General features: G+C 38.5%; 1 protein-coding gene across 1 annotated transcript in view; it reads left to right on the forward strand.

The window, feature by feature from the left end:
- The window catches only part of ROBO2 (roundabout guidance receptor 2), a gene marked incomplete at both ends in the record, with an annotated part of 484,272 nt that overhangs the window by 246,320 nt on the left and 225,545 nt on the right, over nucleotides 1-12,407 (forward strand). The gene's annotated exons all lie outside the window — the stretch shown is intronic.

A 12,407-nucleotide genomic window follows, 5' to 3' on the forward strand; every position in this document is an offset into this window, starting at 1 on the left:
TTTTTTTTTCTCAAGACTCAAAAGTTAGTAACATTTTCATGGTATTAATATAGGGTGGTTAAATGGTTTTCTTTGCACTTTAGATAAGTTATAAAAATATAGGTTATGTTTTTCTTTCATTTTGCAAGCATGTCGATGGCATACATGTGTACATTTGTTCTCATGCACATGCATCTGCACATGTGCCTGTGTGTGAGTGTATAGGCCAGAGTTAAGGTTAAACACCTTTCTCAAGCACTCCCCAGTTTATACCAATGTTTATACCAGGGTCTCTGGTTTTAATTCAGAGCTTTCAAACTAGCTACCCAGCTTCCACTGGAGCCCATATGTCTGCGTTTTTCTGGGATCATCACTGTAGTGATCTGCCTTGTAAGGCATATGCTTAACCAATGGGCCCTCTCCTTGGGGCTCACATTATTTTGATGGGGCAACAATAGAGTGACAGAGGATGAGTAATAACAGCAATGCCGAAAGGTCTTTCATCTGCCTTTAATAGTCTAGTCCTTGACTTTTGCCTTTAACTTATTTGAGAGGTTTTCCATCACGGCACTGGAGCATCAGCCATCAAATCCTCATCTGGCATGGAGCCTTCTGTTGCAGACATCTTCAGTGTCCTCTAGTCTAGGCGCTGTGTGAGAAATGTGCTATACAGCTACATGAGAAAAAAAATGCCTATGATAAATTTTCTTGCTTGAATTAATTTGCATATTGTTTCTCACCAAAATTCTTTAAGTAGCTTCTATTTATCTCAAGAGACCTATTCATCTGAATCATTGCTTTTGTTTCATTAACTCTCTGAGTAGACTTCTTTCCAGAGCGGCTTGTTTAAATACTCTAATGAAGGAACAAATTGTAACTGACTCAAGCTAGTCACCAGGCCTCATCGATATTCAATTTTGATGCCCCTAGTAAAACAGAAATAACTTTTATAATTCTTGGGCCTTGATCATATCTAAAATTTTTCAGTCTCTCCTCAAAAAATATCCTCTGGCCATCCATTGCCCCAGATGTTACAGTCCTGCAGAATGTATGCACACACCTGTGGTAATGGTATTACAGATGAAAACAGCACTTCCTACATGCTTTTCAAAATGAATAGAAGATTGAGTAGAGTAGAAAAATGGAACAGAAGGAATGACTGAAGGAAACTGAAGATGGAGGAGGAGCAGACATAGCATGGCTTCTGTGACTAAGACTGAAGACCTACTTGCTAGAGGTTTAGTCTCACACTTCGTGTTCTTGGGATTGGGAGGACGAAATGAAGACACAGCTTCCGATTGGGGATTCTTCAGTTATCCTGATAAGCCATCAAAGAAGGTGGTGGGATTCTAACTTCCACTTATTCAGTTTTTCACCATAGCTATTAACTGATAAATCTTTCCCACTCTATGATGCCACCATAGATTTCTTCACTCTAGGCTGGACCAATTTTGGTCTGAAACTTTCCAGACTGTGTGCCAACACAAACTGCTTCCTTCTATAAGTTGTTCACCTAGCTATTGCTTTTGCTCACAGAAACATGGCTAGCATAATAGTGTGTTTATTTTCTCGCACATTTATTTTATCTGAATAAATAATGATATTTCTGAAACAAAATCACACAGAGACAGATGGTGCTTGATGTTGAATTCTGTGGTGTCCTTTTAAAACATCTCTTTACTCAAAGAACCTGTAAAACAATCAAGTATGATTACTTCTACTCAAAAGTTAAGACATATTTCTCTGGGTATGATAACATCTCTGTGGATTATGCTCTAAATGTGTAAATGAATATCGTTAATTACTGGCTGTGCCTACCACCACTTCACATGTAACTGCTTGCCCTGAGTTGTTTTTACAGAGCTCTACTTGGGAAGCACACCCTTGGGTCACATTGAGAATCATTAGAAGAAGCAGCCCAAAGAAACTCATTACTTTATTTACTGTTAGAATTTTGTTGAGGATGTTGTTGTCCGCATGGCCCCTTAGGAAATCTCCCAGAAGAATGATCTCTCGTGGGGCAGTGCCAAAAATAGTTTTCTGATTCCCGAACAAGTGCTTGTCAGTCCCGGGGACACATATTCTGAAAGGGTGGCATGTTTTTCAGTGGCTTTCTGGAATCTACAGAGACACTGAGGAGACCTCTCCTAGGTTAGAGGATTGCAGGCTCAGCTTTTTTCCTCTTTACATCACTTCCGGTTCCATCTGACCTTTCCTATATTAATTCACCACCTTGCATTGAATCCATGAAATTAATTTTATTGAATTTAAATTATGGGAAACATGTATGGAAAGTTGTTGCAGTAAATATTAAAAATTGAAAGGCTTATTCCTTTATCGGCCCCGCGGTCTCACTCCTCGGGCGCCACTTTAGTGTGGAGCTGAACGCAATGACTCTGTCAGTCAGCCTTCAAGCTACGCTCTCCACCAGATTACCTTTCCAGGCGGTTCACTCTGCCCGCCCTGGTGTTTCTGCCCTGGCGTGTTTCTTTACCCCACCAGCAGGCGCAAACATGACTGACTCTAAGGCCCGATAGCTTTCTATGCAGGTTTATATGATACAATCTCAATCCACAAACCCTCTATGCCACAAGATTACATAATGGACAAAGACACAAACTGCCATTCTATAAGAGATAAAAGACCTGTAGAATCCTTTAAAATATTCAATTCTACCTAATGCCAGTTAAGGTGACAGTCACCAGGGTCCATCTCGATCTCTTCACATTCTCTGCTCCTCTTCCGTTTTCCTACCTTTCCCCCACCTACCTCTCCACTGTCCAATTATATATCATCTTGACATCAATCCACAGAAATTGTTTAGGAAAAGGCAGAGGACGAACACCCCCTCTCCAAAAAAAAAAAAAAAAAAAAAAAAAAAAAAAAAAAGAGCTTAATTGAAGTTTCTTTAAGACAAAGGCATAAATTTAAACCATGTTAGAAGATTGTCATTAAAATCGCCCTGTCTAGACATAAAGGCCCCCAGAGATAAAGAGTTTTGTCAAATGAACTCAGACACTCAAGGCAATACCCCTAAGATGGATACAGTGCCAATGTAGGTAACTCTAATATGTATTACCAAAAAAAAAAAAAAAATTCTATGACATTTGTGTCATAACAAAGCCTGAGCACCCAGGCTCAGCAGAGTTCTGAAAGCTAGTAATCTCAGGATGAAATCTCTAAGAAAGGCATATGCATAAGACCTTTCTAAATAGCGTTAGATTTTACATTTCTGCCACCCACCCCCACATGAAGAATATGAGGCTCTTTATGGTTCGGTAAAATTCCCTTTCAGTGAATGTTTCATGAGTGTAACAAACATATGAACCGCTGGAATTGTCTCCACACTCACACATCACACATTTTGGTCACTTCTTGAAGGTCCCTCATGCATCCTCCCACATTTGTGCCCACGACTTCTGCTTCCTGAGATGGTCACTGGGACTTCTGCCCATGTACTTTTGCCCTTTATAAAACATAAATATGATTAGACACAGTGAAGCTTTGCACCCTTTGATTGAGACTTCTATCACTGGGCAAAAACTGTTTGGCCATTCTTTTAGGCTATGTGTGATTGTCAAAGACTCCGGGTAGAATTATATTTTTTTTTCAGGAATGAAAAATTATGTCATGCTTGGAAAGCCATCCAGAGGCCTAAGGGCTGCCAGTGACTCACACAGAACACTAAGGCAGGTGTGGCCGTGGCTGGTTGAGGAAACTGTCAAACTGAGCATGGATCAAAACACAGACATTAATTCTAAAAAATAAGTATTCAATTATAAAATATTATTTTAAATAAGTTAAAGGTTAAACATTAAAAAAAATAAAAAGCTAAGTGACTTGGAAGTCGTTAATATTTTAAAAAGAAAGGATGAAAAGAAAATTGAAACATAGTGACTTAAGAATTTGAAAAAATGTAAAAGTAGTGTAGGAAGACTCAAAGTTCTATAACTAATTTCAGCACCGGTGAGACGTTAGTAGCATATATAATCAAATATGGATACCGACAATGTATAATGAGTTGATATAAATCTCTGTGACAGGCGGCCTGAAAGAAAAATAGGAGAAGCAAAAGGGCCAATTTGCTGAAGAAATACAAATGTCCAATATACATATAAAAAGATGCTCATCCACGTTGTTATTTCATTCAGCAATTTTACATCTGGGAATGCATTTTATAGTGAGGAATACTCATGTATGTGGGCATGGATTGTTTTGCATCAATGCAGAAATAAATATGCAAATTTCACTTCATTGGCACGATCAAATATTATGCAGACATTAAAAATAATGAGCTAGATCTGTAATAAAGAGTGAACTAGACCTCATTAAAAGTGAATGAGCCTAGATCTTGGAAAGTTCTGTGTTAAATGACAAAACCAACCATGGAGCAGTTCGCTCAGCAGGATTCTGCTGATGGTGAATTTGACAAAAGAAGTTTACAGCTATGGATGCTCGAGATAAAAAAATGGAGAACATGAGAGAGACAAATAGGAAGCCAAGATACATAGAAAGAGTGAGACATGAAGGAGAGATGTAATTAGGGATCATATAGGGAGATGTGGAGAAGAAGTGGGAACGCTGCAGTGAATGCCATTGGCTGCAGGGCACACAAAAAGGGATGAACTGTAGTTCCCACCACAGATGAGCGTGAGCTTGAGATGAGTATGAAACAGAAAGGAATACTCACTCCAGTTAAAGCTGTTTTACATGCCAATCACTTCACCAGCTGAATCCTCAGGACGGACCACCTCCATTAGAAATTTGACTATCATTTTGGGTTCATTAAAAAGTGAACCCTTGGGTATAGAGGGTTAGCTCAGAGCTTAGGAAAACATGATGATCTTGGAAAGGACTTGAGTTCCCAGTACTCATGTTACAGAGCTCATAGTGACATGTGAGTCCAGTTCCAGTGAGTCTAATTCCTCTGTACTTTGGAGACATCTATACTCACATGTAAATACAACACAAACACACACACACACACACACACACATACATACACACACACACACACACACACACACAATTATGAAAAGAAGAGTCCCACGAGGAAACATGGTGGGGAGGAGGGGTAGGGCTCTTTCAAAGGTCACGAGATCATGAGGGGAGGGCCCTTTACAAGGCCATTAGATTATGAGACCTCTGTGCCCAGTGGAAGTTTTAAATACTGAAGGCAAGGTCTCAGCAGGGCCACATCTTTCTGATACTGGGTAAGTTGTTTTCTTGTCCTGCCTTGCTTAGGCTAAGTCACAGTCAATCCCCAAATTCCTTGGAGTACAGCTGTCTTCAAGTCAACATGTTCTACCATGTTCTTTCCATTTCAGGTTATGCCTCTGTAAGGATGTTGATCATTAGGTAGTGTCCTCTGCACATAAATATGTCATCATTCCACCTAGTGTAACCTTTCAGATGAATCATAATCTGAGCTATCAAAGCTAAGTCTTTATGTAACTCTTCTGTAGACACAGTTCGAAACAGAAGATCAGAGAAACTATATAAATTATCTTAAATATATAAAAACTATATATATATATATATATATATATATATATATATATATATATCCATGTGTCTATTTCTGAATAGCTCATAAACTATGCAATTGGTATTTATTTCATATGTACAAACTTGACATATACTGTGTTTAAAGATACATTTAAAAATATCACTTCAATATATAAAACTATTAGCACATAAAACAACATTCTGAACTTTTCTGAAAATATTTGTTCAAAATAACCCATACCGTTTTCTAGTCAAATACGTTAGTGACAAATATCCTCTTAATAAAAAGGTAAACTGCTATATCAGCCTGTCCAAGAAGCAAAATCATTTAGGAAAATCTGCCATTTAGCCTTATTATGTTTTATGTTCAACTTTTAAGACAACAACAACACAAACAAAAAGACCCCAAAAGGATGGTTCTATTTTGTTTTGCTTTCTTCTCTGACTACACGTTTGAATGGAAGTAGACTTGTACTTCAGCTGTGAAATAATCTCTCAGCCTGACTTCTGCTCTTTCTTCAGTAGGAAGCAACACAGAGATAGCTAAATAGGAATCGAATGGTCTCAGGAAACGATGCAAAGCAAACAACAAAACAAACAGTCCCCACTGGCTTCTCAGAGACATAGTCAATGAGCCGCAAAAGCTGCAGAACCTGGGAAAATCTGCCTGGGCACGCCTGCCTGTAAGCAGTGATGGAGCACTTGCCTGAGTCAGCTTAGCGAGCTGGGAGTATTATCCTGAGTGGTCGGAGTGTGATCCAGGGTGATTCAAAAGAGAAAGCTTATTTCAGGACCACAGAGCAGAAAAGTAAAATGTAGAAAGATCGAATGTCCTACTGAGCAGAAAGTATGTATTATCAGACACAAAATTGTTCTGTGTTAACTCAGGGACATCAGAATGTGCCTATTCTATGTCAAAATTTTGCAGAGTGTCAAGACTTTGGAACTCAGAGACCCAGAAAGAATCTCATTGGCAGTGTGACTGAGTAATAGATCTCATTGCCCACTGCAGCAGATTTTATGAAGGCATCTGAACACTATTTCAGTTTCTTCATCAGAACAATGACAATCTACATAGTTACCCACGTGTACACTAAGCCCTGAATCTGAGCTGTTCTCACACTGTTAGATCATGTGTAGGGGACAGAAAGCATTGCTCTGTTTATTTACAAACCCACTGATTTGCAAAAATGTCTAACAAAATGTGATTGCAAATGTTCCAGCCCTATACACTTTATAACAAAAACAATTTACACACACACACACACACACACACACACACAAACACACTGCTGACTTTTGCTTTTCCAGACAATGGTAACCATCATCTGTATTTCATTAATAAATTCCTTTATGGTGGTATGAGATTTTATCATCTGCCTTGTAACAGCATTGAGGATTCTGGAAGATTTCATTTGTTTGTCACTGACTGACTTCTTCTTGAAAGTGACAAACCAAACACCCTAAACTGCGACAGACCTTCTATTAGCTTTAATTGAACACTGCACCTATACTAAGGAACAAAGTGCTCTCTGTGTGCTGAAGTTAGTAGCATTGCCCTCTTCTTCTTTCTAAGCAAACTGCTGCTGTGCCTGAGCCCCATCCTGTGTCTCAGATGAATGCCTTGCAATTTATCTTTCCACATCATATTATCTGAGAAGGGGCAACTGCTTCCTTACCGATTCTGTGCTCTAATGCTGGGTGGTGGTGGGAATTGGATGGTGTGGGGATGCAAAGGAAAGCCAGGTTCTCCTCCTCTTTGGGGAAAGTTCACTAAGATGTAAAAGGTGAAGCATGTGGAGAAATCCTGGACCTTAATCTGAAAGTTTGTAGGCATTTTATTGCACCCCCGTCGGCTTTAATATGTTCATAATAATAAAGGTTTTAAATTCAGGTGTCTAATATCTAAGAATATTACATATTTAATATTCTTAATGCGCATACACACAGAGAGAAACACAGACACATATATATTATGCATTCTTCGTTTTTTTCCACAAATACAGTGTGACATATTCTTACACCCACATTCCCATACACATATGTGCACACAAGTTAAAATACAACACCATTTAATTTCTGTCAGCCACTTTCTTTGATAATACTATGTTAATACTAATTCCTACTGAGACCTTCCATAACCAAATCAAATGTACCTTTATTAGAAATCCACTTTTGCTGGGCAATCAGATTAAAGGCAGGTTACAGGATGGTCAAATGAGTTTGGATGGACTTCAGATAAACAGATTATTTTTTAGTATTGGGATATGGTTCTTTGCATAAAATATACCTACATTATAAAGTAGTTTTTGTTCATCTGAAATCCATATACCTGTTAATGCTCCATAAAAAGAAATAAATACATGAAAAAACTTTAGATAAATATAAATTGTAATGAAAACAGGTATCACATTGTGGTTCTGCTGAAATAACATAATATCTCAAAATGAATAATTTACAATCAAAGTAGAATCTTGATACATAGATTGTACTAACACTATTGCAGATTTGGTGTCTACTTAATATTATTTGCCACAAAGGTGGGGGCTTGCACAGGGCACAGAGAAGAAGAAGCCTCAAGAACTGTTTTATGAGGTATAGCTGTAATGTAGTTACAGGGAAATAGGAGTTTCTTTTGGCTTTTACTTGTGTAAATAAAAAAAAAAAATTAGAAATGTAATTTGAAGAAACTTCCAGGACTATTTTATTCAGATTTGGATAGAAACCACTGAAGAGGCAAGCTGAAGAACTCAGCAGCTACCAGGAGGAAGAATATAGAGAAACGGAAGCCATGCTTTTGAAAGTTAGGATTTGAGACATCCGTTGTGTGCAAGGGAGGTTGGCAAGCATCCACATGGCTGATGGGAAAGGCAGACTCCAAGAAAGACTGAGCATCTCGGACTGTCAGGGAAAGCATGCCAAGTGCTTTGGTTAGTATCTGAACTGAGATTAAAAGGAGGGAACAAAAGAAAAATTTTGCTTGTTTGAGTTAGAAATCAAAGAAACCCTTTGTTTATTTCTGCACTCTAAAAATATGTAAGGGAGTACATTAGGGAGGATCTCTGGAAAGAGTAAATGCATTTTTTTCACTGAGAAGATACTTATTTTTTTAAGCATATCATCATATAACACACCCCTTTGCCCAGGTTTGGCAGGCCAGATAAGTGAACTCTTAAGGGAGGATACCGAAGTATTTAATGTTATAATTTTTGGAGTTGATGAGAATATCATCTATCCACCTAGGATCAGAGGTAGACTGCATTCTTTTGACCATGATGGGAGAGATTTCCTTGAAAATAATATTACATAACTTATTTGCCAGTGTTCATTTGCATGTGTTGTGGGGGGATGGTCAGGCTCATGCAATGAGAGGCATGGGGAGGTCTTAGGACAGCTTTCAGGACTTGGCTTTCTTCTTCCCAGATCACTAGCCCTGCAGTTAAATTCACATTGTCAATCTTGACAGCCAGTGCCTTCACCTGCTGGGACATCCCACTAGCCAAGATACAGCTTCCCTTAATGGGGCTCCAGGAAATCCTAGTATCACCAGCTTTTCCTGTGGAATTTTAAATCCAGGGATGACAAAGCTAATGTTCCACTTCTGTTGTTTGCAGGGCAAAGGGTGGTGTGTTTCAAAGGGATCCAGGCAGGAGGAAGCTATCTTCCAGCATCCTAGTTGCTGTAAAGGTGATCTAATCACCTGTTAAAGGCTGTACCTTTATGGATATGGTATATAACTTTTACTGCATGAGAATTAGAGATAGTTTATTCTGAATCAATTGTGTTACTATACCGTGGTCCAGAAAGACAGGTTCGGGTTGCCTTGAATGGCATGTTTTGTTATTGAGTGATTATACAACCATTTACTGCCATAGAGCAAAACACTGTAATAAATCAATGCATTTTCACATACATGCGTGTCGATAGCAGGTCAGTGTGTTTCAGAGAAGTAAGGAAATCGCTCCTACAGGCTTCAGGTAGTACCTGGGGTGTTCACAGCTTCTGAGTGATGGAAGCTTGTTATGTTCTAAGTTGATACAACTTTTTGAGTTGTTAATAATCTAAGCGCATGGAACTCTTTTAGTTGTTAATAAGCAAATGATAGCACAACAACAAAGTTAAGAAATAAATAAAGGTAACCAAAGAGCATTTACCTTTCAATTTGCCAAATCCCAAGTCTCCACAATTTTGAATATCTAATGGGTCAGTTAGTCTGCAGAATCTTCAATATAGGCATGGCTTTTTCAGGGAACTCAAAGCATACCTTTTACATTCATAGGGTTGGAGACTGAGTCCAATATTTTAACTTTGGAGGAAACACAAGCTTTCACTCCAAAGCACGACCTTAAAAAATGTGTGGAATTTATCAAATGGTGACTGAATCAACCTCCTGGGTTTCAGGACACTAAGTGACAATACAAGAGGCAAGCAATAATGAGGACCAGGTTTATTCAGATACACTAGCTTAGGAGGACAAAACGTACTTTTGAATCTTCAACTTCAGGCAGCTGAGATTCAAGAGAGCCTTTCTGGCAGCAAGCGAAGAGGATGCTGTGTGACACTGTAGGGAAGCTGAATGCTGAATGGGATTTTCCTAACCTACGTATGGGTAGACTTTTGTTTTCCTGTATTCTATAGCAATAGCCTTCCACCACCCATGGCCAACACTACATCTTCTTTCCAGACAGAAATGGCTTTGCTGTAAGGTACTCAACATGTTCTGTGGTAGTTTACACAGACACTATTTACCTTTGAACCAGCTATGTAAGGATGATCCTCTGCCAAAGGACTAAGGTGGGTAGCAAGGAGCAGGAGGGAGTAACAGGCAATTTTCAGAGGAGCTCATTAGAAGATTACCCTTTGATGCTTGTTGGGAGGGTGAGTGTAAATGTAAGGTCTTACTAAGGAGTCACTAATTTATTTTGCAAACATTTGCTTAATGTCAGAAATGTTAGTCTTTGATGGATGAGTAAAAGGAACACATCCCTGTCTTAATGGAAACTAACTTAAAAAAGAACATTAATCAAATAATTTCACAAATGTGCAGTACCCTGTCATTAATTACAAGAGTAGAAAATATACTGTTAACCTATGATGTTGGGGGCCCAGTATTGTCAGGTGGGAGATTCAGTTTAAAATGCCAGGAGGGTTTACAACTTGAACTATTAAACAGCAAGAAAGAACATCAAAATCACACAGTCACAATGACAACCTTTAATGTTTGGTGGGGTAGACTTTACATAGGACAGTCAATGTAGGGGCAGAGACCATGGCAGTGTGAGATGTTGAAATTGACTCTAAACACAGTATGGGCAAGTAGGAATTTGTAACCAAAGAACAAAGCAGGATCAGTAGATGGCAAATTGCTCAGAGCAAACATTGAGTGCAAAGGGGATTCTAGCTAAACCAATCCAACAGGATTTCTTCTGAAAACAGCCTGAGATGAAGAGACATTGTGTGCAGGTCAGCATAGACAATAGGGAGAAGAATAAGACACTGAGGTAATCTGTTAGGGCTGAAATTGATAATCAAGTGGAGGCACAGGCCCAGGAATGGTGATTTAACTAAATTTGTTAAAGCAAAGTATCTTTGGACTGAGTCCAAATCTAAAAGTTGGCAAAGTTAGATAAAGAGCTTGTGGAGTATTTGCATAAAGATGGAGATTTTGGGGCATAAATAACTAAAAGTTGATGCCAGCCCAGCTCTAAACATCCTCTGCTGAGAAAGTTTACAATCAAAAACTGGAATCAGAGGACATAAAGATATGCATTACCAACAATAATAATAGGAAAAGTTCAAAGAGTGACAAGATTTGCATCTGAAAGAGTGAATCAGGAAACTTTAAAAAACACAGATTAGTGCTCATGGAGGTTCATGGGTCTTAGTCTGGGTGGTCTGTATGTTGCTCTAGTGTACATAAGGTCATGTATATGTCTGTAAATCCATAGTTGACAAAGGTGTTCTATACAGGACTAGATAGTAAATGTCTGAGGATTTGGGAGCCATAGAATAATTGTGTAACTATGTAACTCTTTCTTGTATCACAAAAGCACCTTCATAGGCTGAATGTAAATTACCAAGCTTCATTTGATCCAATGCAACTTTATTACTACCAAAAGTTTTCCTGAATTGTCTTGTCATATGACATAAGAATATTCTGATAAAAATCCCAAAACAGGCCAAAACATCTCTGGGTGTAAAAGTTTCTTTAGTATGGAAGTTTTTTTTCTTGTGTGTATGTGTGTATAATACTTTGATGTGCTGAATATTTGTGAGGTCTTTTATTTGTTTAGTTTTCATTGTTTTATGGTGGCTGTAGGGAGATTAAACCTAGGGTTTTACTTATACTAGACAAGTGCCTCAGCAAAGCAGAAATTGGGCATCTTCTTTGAGTTCCTAGCCTCATATTTAACTAATAAAATAATTTAGAAACAGACCCAGGATAAAGCTTATCGATTATTTAGGTGTTTAAGAGAGAAACAAGGCAGGCAGCCAAAACTCTCAGCCAATGTCAGGAGAAGACTTAGAAGAGGTTAAAGGAAATTCATGCTTAGCAATGGAGCCCAGTATACTGACAATGGAAGGGCAGGAAAACAGGAAACTCTTCTAAGAAAGGATGAGAGAGTCTAGAACATCAGGAACTTAGTGTTCTTGATTTGGCCAATATTCATGAGAAAGGGACAGATTCAGGAAAAGATAAAGTTACATTTGTTTGAGCTAGAAATCAGAAAAGTAGATAGTCTTCATCTGATATAGTCAATGCCACCTGATGAAAGGTAGATACAGAATTCCATTAAGGGATAACTAATCCTTCCTGCTCCATAGCATGTCTTTAGATGAATCAGATTTCCTGGCGTGTTGAGTCAGATTCCTTGGCTGATGAATGACAGGCCCAGCTGGATTAACCGTTAAAAAGGAAA

This window comes from Micromys minutus (genome assembly GCF_963924665.1).
Source record: "Micromys minutus genome assembly, chromosome: 7".
NCBI classification, from domain to species: domain Eukaryota; kingdom Metazoa; phylum Chordata; class Mammalia; order Rodentia; family Muridae; genus Micromys; species Micromys minutus.